The following is a 15644-nucleotide window of genomic DNA, read 5'->3' as shown; positions in this document are numbered from 1 at the left end:
TAGAAATTAGAATGTTAAGATGCAATAATTTAAACATTTGGTTCAGAAACATAATAAATGCTGTGTGGAGTTGTGTCCCACTGTATATCCCCTCATAATGGTTTGTCCCTCCATACCCCCCTTGTATCCCTTTGGCTCATCCCAGCTTTCCCATCATTACCTGTGTGCCCATCAAACCCCAAAATCCCTAACTCATCCCCCTGTCTCCTCCCAGGTGACATGTCCATCACCTCGTGACCCAGAGGAGGGCAATGAGGCTGCTGAGGGGCTTGGAACACAAGCCCTATGAGTAATGTTTGAGGGAGTTGGGGTTGTTTAGCCTGGAGAAGAGGAGGTTTAGAGGTGACCTTATCACTCTCCACAGCTCCCTGAAGGGAGGTTGTGCACAGGTGGGGGTCCATCTCTTCCACCAGGCAGCAACTGGCAGAGCAAGAGGACACAGTCCCAAGCTACGTCAGGGAAGGTTTAGGTTGGATATTAGGAAAAAATTTTTCACTGAAAGAATAATAAAACACTGGACTTGTCTTCCTAGGGAAGTGGTGGAATCGCTATGTCTGGTTATGTTTAAAAAAAGACTGGACTTGGCGCTATAGTCTAGTTGTGGTGTTAGGGCATAGGTTAGACTTGATGATCTTAGAGGTCTCTTCCAACCTCATTATTCTGTGATGCCCCTTTGTCCAGAGCTTCTGCCAGGGTCACTAGGTGACTGCACCATGGCTTAGGACCCCTCCCCTACCCCCTCCCCAGTGGTCACTCTGAGGTCTTGCCCCCAGAGAGCCACTCCCATGTCCTCCCCCATTGGCTGCTCAGGTCTCCCCACCCTCCCTATATCTGGCTGCTCCAGGCAGGGACTGCTCTCTCTTTCTCTGGATGCCATTCATGGTTGGACATGTCCTGGGACCTCTCCCCAGGGCCTCATTAAACTTTGGAATTTATCCAGAGAAGAAGCACCTCTTTGCTTGTGGGACCAGCTCATCTTTGGACTCACGAGGGAGCTTCTCAAAGTCCCCTGGGATCCCACAAGAAGCCCCTTTTCTCTGCCCAATTCGCCCCAGTGCCCAGCTGGCCGGGGTCCACAGGGGATTTGTCTCCATGGAATTGGGGGCAAAACACAGCAATGCAGGAAAACAGATAGGTCACTACATTATTGACTTCATTATGTATTTTTCATTTTTACTGAAGTAATTTTGAAAGATGATGGTCCACATCAGTAAAGGATAGCTAATTACCAAACAGAAGTATATGAATTAAAATCATGCATCATTCCTGAGGCTGAAGAATTTATTACCAAATGGGTGATCTAAATGATGACAAGAAATAAGTCATTAAAAACAATATGTAAATACCAGCCTAATTTAATAACAAGCTCAGAAAGGATTTATGATACTCACAATATTTTAAAAATATAATTTCCTTCACACCCTTAAAATCAAATTTACAGCTATATAAATCTTTGACTGTTGAAGTAGAAAAGTAGCATACATATATGCAATATAAGCATCTGAAAAATATTTTTACTCAGTTTTATTAAAATATAATCACACAGCCTCTTTAGCCTTTTGATTCTGTGTATTTCAACAACTCCACATTACCAAAGCCATTCAGAAACTGCCTGCCCCCTACTGTGAGACATTGAAAACACCTAATCACCAGCTGATTATTCTATAAAATGAAGCTGTCTTAGGAACCTACTTGTCCTTGACATGAGGAGCTCCAGCTGTGTTACCCAACCCTCTGCCAGACATGACCAGACCCCCAGCAGGAAGAGCAGAACAGGACCATTCTGCAGCTACAGTAGCTCACAGCCAAAATTTGAACTTCCAACTGCCAAGGAGAATTGTGGCACATGACTGCCCCATTAGGTCTCCCCTGGCTGCAAGGAGGAGCAGCAGCTGACAGTTCCTGCTCAACGCAGGTGGGCACCTTGCAGTAGAGAAATGCAGCAGATGCCTGTAGATGACCCTGGTTTAAAGCACTGCAGCTATCAGAGGTCCCCTGTCTGAGCACTTAAAAGTAGTAAAAAAAAGGCAACTTTTTACTGCAAACAGCAATTCAAAATAAAATAATCACTTCATAAGGAACCTCAGCTACCTTTCCAAAGTTACAAACAAAAAGCAAGAAAATTAAGAGAAAAAAACCACAGCAGCCTTGATTATATGATGGTCATTAATCTGTGAAGAGCTGACAAGCCTAAATTACAGGAAAAGCATTGTCTGCTTAAAAGCATAGTTCAACAACTAATATACCTGTAGCTTTATGGTTATGCAGAAAAGTATAACTAAGTTTTTAAACTGCTATGCCTGCAGCTTAAATTCAGGCAGAAGTCACAAGAAAGGGGATGGACTTGCTCAGTCAAAAAAAAGGTCATAGGATTTTACAGTAGCTATCCTAAAAGTCTGTTTTAAGTTCTCACAGGAGAATTTAAAGAGAATCATAAGAGAATGTAGACCTCCCTAAGAAAGAAGCATTGGCAAATACCCTCTATGGTAGAAACTTAAAAATTCCTTCACAACTGTGACCTGTAGCACAATCATTCTAATGACTCATATATCACAATTGAAAACTTATTTGCAGCCTTCTCCTTAGAGCTTGATGGGATGCTTAAAAAGCACAATTAACATTTTACAGCTGCTTAACACTCTCTCTAGGAGACTGAAGCAATGACCACTAGCAATCAGTATCTGTGCGTTCACATAATACCAAAAGTTACACAGCACACATAAAAGGGATTTTGCAGCATCCACAAAAACAAATTCATGAAAGTTTTGTACTTACAGGCTGAGGATAATGGTGCCACAGTCTCAGCAAGGAAGTGAAGCTCAAAATAAGAACATCTGAAAAAACTGAACCAATTCCTAAATGTCACAGCACATGTCACATTTGAGACAACCATGACATGCAGATTATCACCATACAATTTCAAAAAGCTTCAACCCACACAGAGTAACTCCATTCCAGAAGGCTGAAAGCATCTGCCCTTCTTGTCCTTCAGCCCAACACTTTATCCCCTGATGTTGATGCACTGCACCTGTGTGCCCTCTGTACCCTTTGGTGGTTGGTCAGTGCCCCTGGGCACTCATTGCCTTCAATGATGCTCACCTGCTTCCCACAGCTGTGCCCAATTAAGGATAAGGCTCAGCTGCAGCCCCACTCCCAATTACCACAAACTGTGCCTATACTAAACAAACAATTTGGAAATCCTTGGAAATCACTTAATTCCAATGAATTGGTGACCAGCATTTTTGAAGCCAGATAACTTTCACCTCTTTTAATGTGTTTTTACAATAATAAATCCTTGTGTAAATCATACCTGTGGTGACAATAACAATAGAACTTTTGAGCTCTGAATCATTTTCCACTCCTGTTAAATCATTTTATTCCTCCTCCTTTGTTTATCTCATAGAAACTTATAAGGGCCTATGATCAACAAATCACTTTAATTAACATTATTGTTATTATTATTAATAACTGGATCAAGATATCTATAGAGATATAAGGAGCATATATTTGTATATAGAGATGCAAATAGATATGAAGAAACTCCTTCTGAGAGCTTTTTTCCTGGTAAGGAAACCAGGCTGCCCATAGAGCAAACTGAGGAATAATGTTTATTGAAGAATGCTATAAAATGGAAGTGATCTCATTTTGAAAAAGTTCCCTCCCCCTCATGCCACTATACTGTCTAATTAACAATTATATTCTTTTGAGCATCTTAAAACCATTAGAAAATTCAGCCACTTCTGCAAGAGGTTTAAATATAAACATGTCATTGATTTAACAGAAATTCCTCACATCGGGCTTTAGTGTGGTGTTCTTTTTCCTGCCTTACACACACATGTTAAAATAATCATGTCAAAGGATTCTCAAACTGTGTCTTCAAGCCTTTCAGAGGATGATTCACTCTATTCATTTTCACTAGGCACAGTGTTGCTTTACTTTAACTGAACATACCTTTTATATATTTCATATGGATCCAGACCAATCTGCAGAGACTGACTGACTCTTTGCTAACAATGTCAACAGACTGAAACAAAATACACATGTAGGAAAGAAAGGATGGCTAAGAGGGAAGTGCTTGGCAGGAAAAAAGAAACTTTTGGTGATTTGGTGGTATGTGAAAGAAACTGGGCAGCTTCCTTCTGGATTGCATCTTTCCACCTGCTCTGCCCCCACTGATAAGTGTATTGGGCCCATACACGCCTCTCTCGGGTAAATCCTTTGGAGAGCAGAAAAATGCAGTAGCTCAACCAGGACAATTGAAGGATTAGGGAGTAGAAAACTGGCATGCCAAACTGACTCCATTTATAGAGAGGATATATATAAATAAATATATATATATATATAAATATATATATATATATATATGGAAGGGATCTGCCTCACCCATGAGCAAATCTCTTCAAACAGGGCAAGATTTAAGCAGAACCTGCACCAAGCTACCCCTAAGTATGCCATGAAGGTGCAGTGACGAGGTTGGTGGAGGTACAGGTGAGTTATTCATTTAAAGCATATAAAACTGTCAGCTGCCAGATTTTATTTTTATAGCCTATCAGCTTCCTCTTCCATGAAAATCATCCAACTGATTGTTGATAGCATCCTATCCTAGTATCACTACAGTTATATCAGAAATAATATTTCTTTTCACATAAAAATAACTTGGCGGGGAGGGGGAAAGGGCAAATAAAAGCTAGAATAGTAGTGAGCCAGACAATGATGGAATTGCCTCAGATCTCTAGATCTGAGTGCCTGGGGAGTGAGGACAAACCTCACTCCCCAGGCACACACTTACTGTGGTCTGTAATCAGCCTAGCCCAGCCCTTGGCCATGGAATATAAGGAAGAGGGATTTGACAGCAGGTCCTCAGCTGGAGTGCTTCTTGTCAGTAAGCGTCCACATGACATTTTGGACTAAAGATCAAATTCAATGTGTTAGAAAATCCTTTCTAGAAAACTCTTCTTCATCACCAGTGCTCTCATTAAAAATCTCACATCCAGAGAAACTCAAGGAGAGAAAGAGAAGCTTCTCTGCTGAGGGTAAAATCCTACCTTTAATTCTTTTATTTTCTAATAGTAAGACTTCAGGCACTATTAAAGACTATAAAACAAAAAGAAAATGCATTTGCATAGTTATCTCCTGGGTCTATCAAGTAAGGAATCAAGGATAGTTTGTCTCAGAAAGATCAAAGTATTTTCCTTTACTTTGTAGGATATACAAACAAACTGAAACTGGAAACAGAAAGAAAAGGAGGACCTTTGCTTCTGCTAGATATGAAGTCAGAGACATCATGGACGAGAATGTCTCAAAATGCTCACTGATTTATTTTTGCAGGCTCTCCAAAGTGTCTTGACACCTTTATTTGGGATCCAGATATTTATATAACACTCTGGAATTCATCAAAGACCAGTCTGAAATATTGTCACATGGCAGCCAAACTGTCTCAAGATGCCTCACTAGAATTCAAACATACACACTGCACAGGAACTTCTTCTAGCAAGCTTTACAGAAGGGACCAGATAAAGCTGCCAAAGAAAATGAAATTTAACAGCCAAAAGTATGTGAAAATAACCCCTAGAACTGAGCACTATCTCTGCTGGGGAAGCATTTTCTTTTCCTTTCCTTCCTAATTCAATTTACATTCATTTCCATTGTACTTTGGAAAATTATTTTGCACCAAATCATTGTTATTTCTATCAAGCTTTAGACAGACTTATTTTTACACCATTAAATCATGCAGCTAAAGCACTAACTTTAATCAAGAGACGTCAACCATTTCATCTCTTGTACATGCAAGCCAGTGTCTCAGCCCTTATAAAACATTCCAGCATCTCTTGGTTTGCAGTTTTCTGACAGTCCTGTGATTACAGATGCAGTTAATACCATGAAGACCATGCAAGTACTAATGTACTCACAGTATGCTTTACCTGCAAGTACTTGCTTGTACTTTTTTTCCAACATTTTCTATGAGCTCCCCTTGGAAGAACAAGACTGAATGAATAATTAGGGAAATCCAACACAGTAGAAATAGGAATGCCACTAAATGCACAATGTTCTTTTTATGACTTGAGAAGAAAACATGCAGCAAATTCTCTGTGCTCTCCAGAATCTAATTACCTGTACAGGGCAAGTTTGGAGACAGGTATTTATAGCTGTGGTTACTGTTGTTGCTGCTATTCAACAGTCACAATTAGGAAATCCTAAATGCTACTCCACCTTTTCTTGTCTCCACTGAGCCTACACTAGGAATTGCTACTGACAGCCATAAATAGAACAATTTACAGGCATGAATCCTCTATCCTGTCTTGCCATATCATTTTCACTCTGGTGTAGGAGGAATCTACTCTGTCTGCCATTTCAACCAAGAGCAAGTCCACTATCTCTCTTTACCTCCTCAGATTTCCATCAGTCATTCACCATATACACACTGTGGAATCATAATAGTGCTTGTGGTCAATCTCAGATGACTAATAATCCTGAACTAGACTGTTCAAAGAACCTAAATATTTTCTAGGGTTAATTGCCTTCTTTTATTAGTGGTTAGGCCATTTACCTGGACTGGTAAATGCTTTTGTACCTTTAGAGCCTGGGGCACTAAAGTACCCCACTTTGGCTAGCAACACTTGCAAGATAAGCATTAAAACTCCATTTCAGTGGGGCTGTACTAACTGCCTAGAGGGCTTTTCAAAATCCCTCAGCATGTCAGACAACCATCTGTTGTCACTGGCACTTGGGAACATTGTCCTTGAGGAGCTCCCAGGGCCCATGACAGAAGAGTCAAGCACTGGCTTGCCGATGCACAGTCCTGACTCACCTCCTCTAATCAGTTCTCAGAGACATTATCAGAATTTACAGTGGAAATCACTGCACCAACCAGAGAGCCAAAGCTCTCTGGCAGCATTTTAAAAATCCCCCCAAATGGCTACCTCTGGCTCCTGAAAATTAGCCACAGCTGTTGCTAAAAACGAGTGCAATTCCACAGGAAACCCGCAGAACTGGCAACTTTAAAGCAGTAACAAGCTTCCCCAAGCAACTTTTAATCCTGAGCCCCCAAGAAGTGCAGAGCCAAAGCCAATGCATCATCCATTCTCTGAGCAAACTCTGCTGGCCTCTTCCACAGTGTCTCCCTCGCAGGTCTCTCCAGCGTGCAATAGTCAAAAAAGGAGTCACCAATACTTTCCAACGTGATTTTCAAGAAAAACACATTTTAATATATTTCAGGTACACGGGCCATGAAATGTACAGCAGCTTATACACAGTCCCCACTTTCCCAGAAACTCAGGGCCAAATTCTGAAGTAATTGGAACCTTATGCAACTGTTGACTCTAGTGAGAGCAAACAGGTGTTATGTCAATTATCACAGATTATCTCAGTGGAATAGCCACAATTTGGGGTTACATTATGACAATTTTGTAACTGCTTGACATAAAAGGTCTTATAGTCAACATAACCAGGCACAAGAGGCTCATCAGTGTTTTAGGGTGGAGTAGTGTACAATCAAAGGAAAGTAAAAGTGGCCAAAGTTTCTTTCAATCCAGAAAATCCCAATGACTCCTTATCTCCAAGGAGTATTTAACAACTTGCACAAGTTAGCACAGCATAAGACTGCTCTGACATAGGCCAAGTGAAGGGCTCAGTGCATGGCTATGATAAAAATTGCCTACTAAAACCTTTGTTATCCAAGATGTTCTTTTATTTTAGGAGAATTTGCTCATTCTTTGCAAAAATACCTCATTGCTTCATGCCCACAAAAACAAGTGAAACTACCTGCACTCTACAAAATTAGAGTGTGTCTTCCCTTCAGCACTGAACAGTATTTCTGCCTAAATTCTAGTGACCCACTGCATTTTCACAAGGAAAAAATTACCTGCAACAGCTATTGCAACTTGCTTTGCCTGAAATTAATGAAAAGAAATTATAATTCCTTTTTTTTTTTTTCTATAAGGATGTATAGTCTTTTATCCCTTTGGTAGTCATTTAAAAAATAAATTAAAAAAAAAAAAAAAAAAAAAAAAAAAAACAAGGAAAGAGAAAAAAAAAAAAAAAACCAGCTGAATTCATTTTCTTTGTCCTGACTACAAAAGAAGGATAAAGGAATTAAGGATTTTCTAAAATTCAAATGGTATTGTCTCTCAGTCAATTATTATTTGGGCTCTTAAAAAGAATCCAGGTATGATGACTGATGATATTTAAACTTAACCAGTTGTTTTGATTAAAGATGATGGAGCATAACAAGTAAACCTGTGGGACAGTATAGGTTACAAATTAAATTTACATTCCTTTTGTGAGTTTAAGAGTGATTTCTCACCCTTTAGCTTTATAACATGAATCTTCAAAGGGCAGTGGCAGTGGGAATTCATCTTGATAGCCTGTTTCCTGAGCACATATAAAGATAAGTCTGTAATATTGTTTTGCCCATTTATCAGCTTGCTGAAGACATTTTTAAAACATTTCATTTACCCATAATTCAGAAAGAAAACCTCCCTATTTACAGCTGAAAGCACATCAAATTTGAAAATATTGAGGGAAATTTTCCTGAGGGCAGCAACGAATTCTGACATCAACTAGTTCTTATGGCCTCCAAAACCCATAGGAGCTTAGCAAATGCAAAACTATCATGGCAGCACCTGTCTTGGCATTTAACAAATATGTAGCTAGCCATGTCACATGGATAGGTACATGGCTATTTGGCAAAAAATTCAGCACTGGTAGCTGCTCCATGTGCTTTTAGTCACAGCAGTATAGATGCATATGACATAATCATTGTCTGGGACAATATCTAAAACACAATTGTTACTTGTTCTTAAAACCAGCTGCTATTACAGCTGTATTTGGAACTTTTGGATGCTGGCACGTGCTGGATGGACTTCCTGCACACAGATGAGTGCTGGAACTCTTGCCTCATTAAGAGGAACTTTCCCATAAACTCTGGGACTGTTTGGAATTCTAGTGCTCCAGAGATTACCTCATTGTTAGGCATCACCTAATCTGAAACACAATCATACCCGACAGCTTTCCATTATCACGTTAGGAAAGTTTGCCAGCTCTTTCTGGCATTAATAGACAACAAGGAGATAGCTGCATCATGCCTCCCAAAGCCAGAAATGTTAATCCAGGAGTAGAAATCTTTGATGTCTGTTATACAGTGCTTGAGGTACCTGTGCAAATACTCTTTCATGGATGGACAGATGGATGTTGGAGCAAATTGGTAGCTACAAGGCTTGCAATCTTGGGCTTCTTTGTATTTAAAAACAAAGAATATTTAGTTTTATTTTTTAAATGTATTTTTTCACAACTCTCTTATTCTTTAAAGGTTTCAACTCAACATAAAAAGCCCAAAAACCTGAAAAGAAGATAAAGACCAAAAAACATCTTTGTGTAACTACATTAAGCAGCCTGAAGAATTAAAATAATAGCCAATTAAGCTCATTGAGTCAGGATGGGAAGAAAAAAGGAAATTAATGTGTATATTGGGTAAGTGCATTTGAAGAATTAAAATCTTCCCTTGAATCTTTTAAAAAACAGGAACAAATTTATCCTTCAAACAATACTGATTAATGAAAAAGAACACTGTGTGAATTATGTCGGTCCTCTATTTTTGCCAGGAGCTCCTAACTGTACAATTTATGTGGTTATGCAGTCATCCACAGAACTTTTTCCAGGTAGCTTAAAATAAGTTGGGCTCAAATACTGCATATTAGATATGACAATGAAGTCCGTTCATCTGTGATTTCATCCATGAAATTCCCTCCATACAAGATGTTTATGGTGATAAGGAAGTACAAGGGAAACACTTAACAGCAAATTAAAACACTTCCTTGTAACCTTATGCTCTGCAGAGTACCTAGACCAGCCAGGCCTTCTCCTGCCTCCTGCAGTTTGACGTGCTGCTGATGCTGACCCATCCCCTTGCCCCTTGCAGCAGTCCTGGGGAGGACATGAGAACCTTGGCTCTGCTACCTACTCTGCCCCTCTGCCCCTTCCATTGAGATCGCTGTGCTTTGCCTTGCAGAAGTGCCAGAGCCCCTCGGTCCATGCAGGGCCATGCTGCTGCCAGGGATGCGGCTGCCCCAGGAAGCTGATCCAGCTGCTGCAGCACAACCGTGCCAGGCTGCGGCTGTGCCAGCGCCACTGCTCTCAGCTAAGGCACAGAGCCAAGAGAGCAGCACCAGGGCTGTCTGGAAGAGGAGGACACTCCAAGTCTTCCCTCAGTGCTGACTCTCCAGCTCCAGGAGCACTCTGCGTGCAGAGCATTGGGGGATGTGTGACAGTTGCCTAGCCTGGGCACTGCAACATCCCCCACCTTAGGAGTTAGACACACCCCCATTCTTAGTCGTAGGATTCCCTGCCACCCTTTCCACAAGAAGTTCAAGTTCCCCTTAGTGTTCTAGTTCTGAAAGTTGAAGTTTTTTAGGCATAAGGTTCTCAACCCATAGTCTTCTAGTTACCCTCTAGTTGTAGATTTTGGGAGTAGTCAAGTTAATGACATTCATGTTTTCTACATTGCTGTGTTGTGTTCTTGATATTCCATCTGAGAGGGGACACAGCAATTGATGGGTTTGCATGGGAGATGCAGATCCCCCAGAATGGACAGACACAGGATTTGCAAGACTAGGGAGGGCAGCTGGAAAAAAGATGGTGGGCAATATTCACCTGTCTCCACCTGCACTGTGCCAGGGCGACATGAAAGGCCTCAAGCCTTTGGATTAAGGCAGCCCCCAGTCCTCAAACAGGACCACCCTGAATTGTGCACCAGTCCTGCCTCTGGGCCAGGACTGTGCTCCAGCTCCCAAGATCCTTGCAAGCTGGGCCTCTTGAGTGCACTCCTGTATCAAGAATTCCTCACCAGAGCTTACAGAGACTTTAGTCCATTCTGTGAGTTTCTGTCACTTCGCTGACACAGTTCCTGTCTCAACTGACTGCCTGTGCTCCTTCTCTCTTTGCTCCTGTGCTCTGGCCACGCATTGAGTCTTAGCCTTCCAAGTGAGACAAGTTCTGTCCCTTTGGAGCTCCATTCCCTTCTGCTACCAGGGCTATGGTACTGGAGGGGGCCTGGAGATGCTCCTGCTGCCCCAGCAGCAACAGCACAGAACTGCCTTTGTAATGCTCCAACTCCATCTTAAAACTCAAGGTGCTGCTGATGGAAAAGCTCTTCCTGAATCCTGTGCATCAGAAACTTAGGACTCCTACCAGCACATAAACTGAATATAACTGGACCCTAAATTATGAATCAAGACAATGCTCACCAAAATGTTCTCTTACATGCTAAATATTTCCACATTACTACCAACCTGGCCCAATAAAAATATCAGACAAAGCAGACTTCAGTTTTTTAACAGCATTGCATCTGATTCATCACTCACAACTTCTGATATTCCTATCAAGAGATTAATAACAGTATCAAAGACACAGACATCTACTGAAATGCTGGTTACATAAAACCAGATTTTTTTTTTCCTGAATCTTAATGCAACAATAAAAATCCCACTTTTGAAGGAGGTTTAGAAACTGATCCACACACAGTAAAATGAAACAAGAGTCTTTCTATTCCTCTCAGTAGTCTTTGGATCAGGCCCTGATTTATTTATCAGCATCTATTTATGAAGACCCTTAGGGTGCCAACTTGTTAAATTAAATATCGATCACCAAGAAATATCCTTGTGATTCTTATTTCCTCCATGTTGAGAAACAGATTATTTTGAGCAATGTAATTCATTGGTGAGTATAACTATTGATTTCAGAAGAATAATGTCTGTTTTTGAACTTTTTTCTGCATCTCCTGCCAAGCTCCATGGAGATATTTTATATGAGATATTATTCAAAACCTGTAAGTCTGCTAAATTAAACAGGAGGCTCTGGGGCCTTTGAAAATTAAGTGTGGTGAAATCAGAGACTTTTACCTACACAACTTAGTGAAAATAAGCAGCTACAAAGCACACTGCACTTCATTGTTTTGAGTTCTTCAGCCCATTACTAAATTTAAAGCCAGCATTTGAGTTTATTACTTCTTTCCACAGATTTCACATTTCTCATCTTATTTTTGATGCTGGTCAAAACTAGAACCTCCTTCTGTCCTTTTTTTTTTGGATGAGGGCTAAGAATAGATTTACTTCTGGCATGTTATTAGTACTCCTGCTTTGGTCCATGATAGTCTGTTTTTCTATGACACTTTGAACTTAAGTTCTGTTCATTATTTTATGACAGTGACTTTGTTCTTCTGCTTTCACCTTGAAGAAAAAATTCTTCAAGATAATGATATTTAGGGGAATCATTTGTTTGCTGTACTTGTGAGGTCTTAATACACACAGAGACCTTTCTGGTTAGTTTGCTCAGATCATAGTTCAGTGGAACAGTCCACTCTTCTTACTTCTGGAATAAGTTCAGCCGGGCTCTATCCTGATTGCATAGCCTAATACAGGCACACATTTCCTAGCAAGTATCTCAGTCACCCCATTCCCAACTAGCTATATATTATATTCCAGTTTTTCTTGGAAGTTTTCTCTGGCTAAACTATTACATTTACTAATAGAGATACTTTACAATCATTTAAAAAGATATCAGCAGAGGTCATCTTCATTTTGGCCTTTTCAAAGACATGGTATACTCTGGGCATTTACTATAATTATAACACAATGCTTGTTTTGCTTTCTTTTTCTGCAGAAAATAGGAAAAAGCCAAAAACCTTCCCTTCACCCCTCTAACATATTAGCTCAAGGATCAGACAGCACTAAAATCCCACTTAAGACCTGAGGTCAGGGTAAATTTCGCCCTTAAAGAACTATACAGGGGGAACTAGTTTATTTTATTCCCATTTTGGAAAAAGTCTGTCTGCTTTGTTGTATATCTGGACTTTTTCCTCAAATGTGGTCTTTAGAACACAGGTGTCCCCACATTATCTTTGGTTGAGAAGACATGGATTCAGCTATAAAATGATGTGAAAGAAAAACCGAACCAAACAAAACCCAAACAAAATAAGTTTACGATTTATTAACTCAAGGAAAGAATATTTGTTGGCACATAGAATGTGATTCTGTGACACATGGGCTGCAAGCTTACCTTTACAGGAGTGTTCTTGATCATATTTATCATATCTTTTTTGTCTATCATAATTGTTACAAGCATCTGTCAGTACTAATAGTTCTGGTCCACGAAATGCTGCTTCTCTAGCCCCTGTCTCACCAGAGGGATTTACATTTCACTGTAGCCATGTCAGAAAGACAAAAATGAGTGTTTTGCTCTTTTTGGAAAAAGGAACAAGATAGATTTTTGTCCTGCTCAAATTTCACATAGATGAGGAAATTACAAATTCTGTCACTCACAAACATTCAACCCCCTCTATTTTGCTGTTTTCATGATTACTTTTTCCACTGGATGAAGGCAAATCAAAACCATTATACATTTCCTAGGAAGAAGAGGAATCAAGAAGAACAAGGTTTTGAGCTTGTCTCTAAAAAGCTAATAAAATTCTTTTATAGAAAAATTTTACAACATAAGTCATCACCTGTCCTCCAGTAATCTCCAAGGATCTTCATGTTACTCTCTGAATCTTGTCACTGGCATTGAATTGCTCAGTTAAATGACACCCTTTCACTCCTTCCTGAAGAATGATATCATAAACCTTACAACAAAGGGAAGTGTTGTTGTCATTCTTCACTTTCTTTTTAATTTGCATTGAACAGTTACCTAAATTCCTTCTTATATGTCAATAATACAAGTGCTCATAATTAAAAGCTACTATTACTAGTAATATCAATACTTCTATTATATACACCAGATAAAAACTTAACTACTCGTGTTCTAATGACAAGAAAAACACCTACCAGTGTAGCATAAGCTTATCCCAAAGTAAACAGACTCAATTCCATTTAGGTGGCTACAGCCTACTAGCCACCAGAAAAGGGGAGGCTAAAACATAAAGGACTGGAACACCAATTGTTTAACAAGCAAGCATTTAGACTAATGAAAAATGTTTCCCATTATTAGACTGCCTCATAAATACTTATTGGGCAACATTAACAGCAGCAGTAAAAGAGCTATGTGTAATATAACATATGCCATATATCATGCATTTGCCTCTGCTTAGATTAAGAATGTGTATGTTATTTATGAACAGTGAAATTGTAAGTTTAAAGAGCCATTTTGGGGAACAAAGTTAGATCAGGCACACACAGTGTAGGCTACATTGTTTGTCACTGAGTCTCATAACTTAGAATTAAAGGATGTTGACTCTTGTCACACACAGCCACATTTCAGCACTGTTTACTGCACTCTGTGGCCTCTCCTTGTCAAAGGTGAGCAACCTGGTACCAAATTTACATGAGCTTTCAACCAGCTTTCAGGCTCACATTTCAAAACACATGGGACTAATTCTGGAGCCAAAACCAACCTTTAAATCAAGCAACAAGAAGAAATGGATCATTTTAAACAAGATATTTAACCATCACAACAGGAGAAGCCATCAAACAACCCAGGTTCAGTTATTGGTGTGCAGTTTAGGTACATGGTGGCCAATAAAACCTGAAGTAACTTTAATGGTGATTAAATATGTCCTGGTTAAACACATTATTTATTTAACTTCACTGATTTTTTTTCACCTATCCCTCCCCACACACAGACTCACCTCACTGAATTATGAGAAATAATATCTTGCAAATACCTGACTCAAGTAATCATAGAATCATGGAGTAATTTGAGTTGAACAGGACCCTAAAGAGCCCCTCTTTTCAACCCTCCCTGCTGTGGGCAGGGACACCTTCCGCCAGACCCAGTTGCTCAGGATGCACTCAGTCCTTCCCATTTACATCATTAATGAAGATACTAAAAGCATCCTGGTTTGCACAAGGCTTACAGCAATGAAGACTCACTGGATACATATATTCAAAATGCTCAGAGGCATAATACAGTTGGTATCAAAAAGCAAGCTACTAAAATCCATTTGTTAAGTACTGGAATGCTACATTAGGGGAAACCCCCAGACACCTAGAACTCCTGCTCCAGAGCTACTTACCACAAACAGAACATGTTATATTAATACATGAAAATTAATATATTGAAGGACACATAAACTGAAGCTTTCATTCTGCACACATTTTCAAACCTGTGTTACAGTGGCAAGATCAGGTAGTATCACGTCAGAGCTAATTTATTCTGAGCTAGAGAGTCAACATAATCAAAAATAAAATAGATAATCTATTCAAGGAATTATAAGCAAAATGTGGTCACATTGTCAAAGCCTTTTAAAGAGTGTGTGTTAAGAAGTCAGTAAAAATAGACAGGAAATACTGTTGTAATGGCACTTCCCTTACTGTCTCCTTTTTGTCTCTTAAAATATTAAGACTATGCTAATTCCACCACCTCTTCCCCATTTCAGCTATAGCAGTTGCTCAACAGCCAACCATCTTCATATGGAAGGTAATAGGATTGTTTAATGGATTGTCATCATCCAGAACAAGAAGGGAAGAAAAACTGCAACAAGCAGGTGACTCCTAGTGAAGCTGCAGATACTTGTTAACCATGCTGGTCATTTTTTGCATTGATAAACTGTATTAATTATGTATTGTATCAAAATGCCATCACTTTGTCATAAAATCACAAAATGGGTTAGGTTGGATGGGACCACAATGGGTCATCTGATCCAACCTCCCTGCTCA

At 39.7% G+C, this 15644-nt stretch overlaps 1 long non-coding RNA gene across 5 annotated transcripts in view; it reads right to left on the bottom strand.

Moving 5' to 3' along the window:
• The window catches only part of LOC146767697 (uncharacterized), a 382268-nt gene that overhangs the window by 306398 nt on the left and 60226 nt on the right, over positions 1-15644 (bottom strand). For 3 of the 5 annotated variants that reach the window (XR_014955214.1, XR_014955215.1, XR_014955219.1), the window contains exon 1: positions 2776-4732. The exons of the other annotated variants lie outside the window; for them this stretch is intronic. This is a non-coding gene — a long non-coding RNA (uncharacterized LOC146767697). Of the gene's footprint in view, positions 1-2775; positions 4733-15644 lie in introns of those variants that run through there. 5 annotated transcript variants of the gene reach the window in all.

This window comes from Lonchura striata, chromosome 4 (assembly GCF_050655825.1).
Source record: "Lonchura striata isolate lonStrDom1 chromosome 4, ASM5065582v1, whole genome shotgun sequence".
Classification (NCBI taxonomy): Eukaryota; Metazoa; Chordata; class Aves; order Passeriformes; family Estrildidae; genus Lonchura; species Lonchura striata.
The sequence above is the reverse complement of the archived record's forward strand: the minus strand, read 5'-3'. Positions and strand labels throughout refer to the sequence as shown.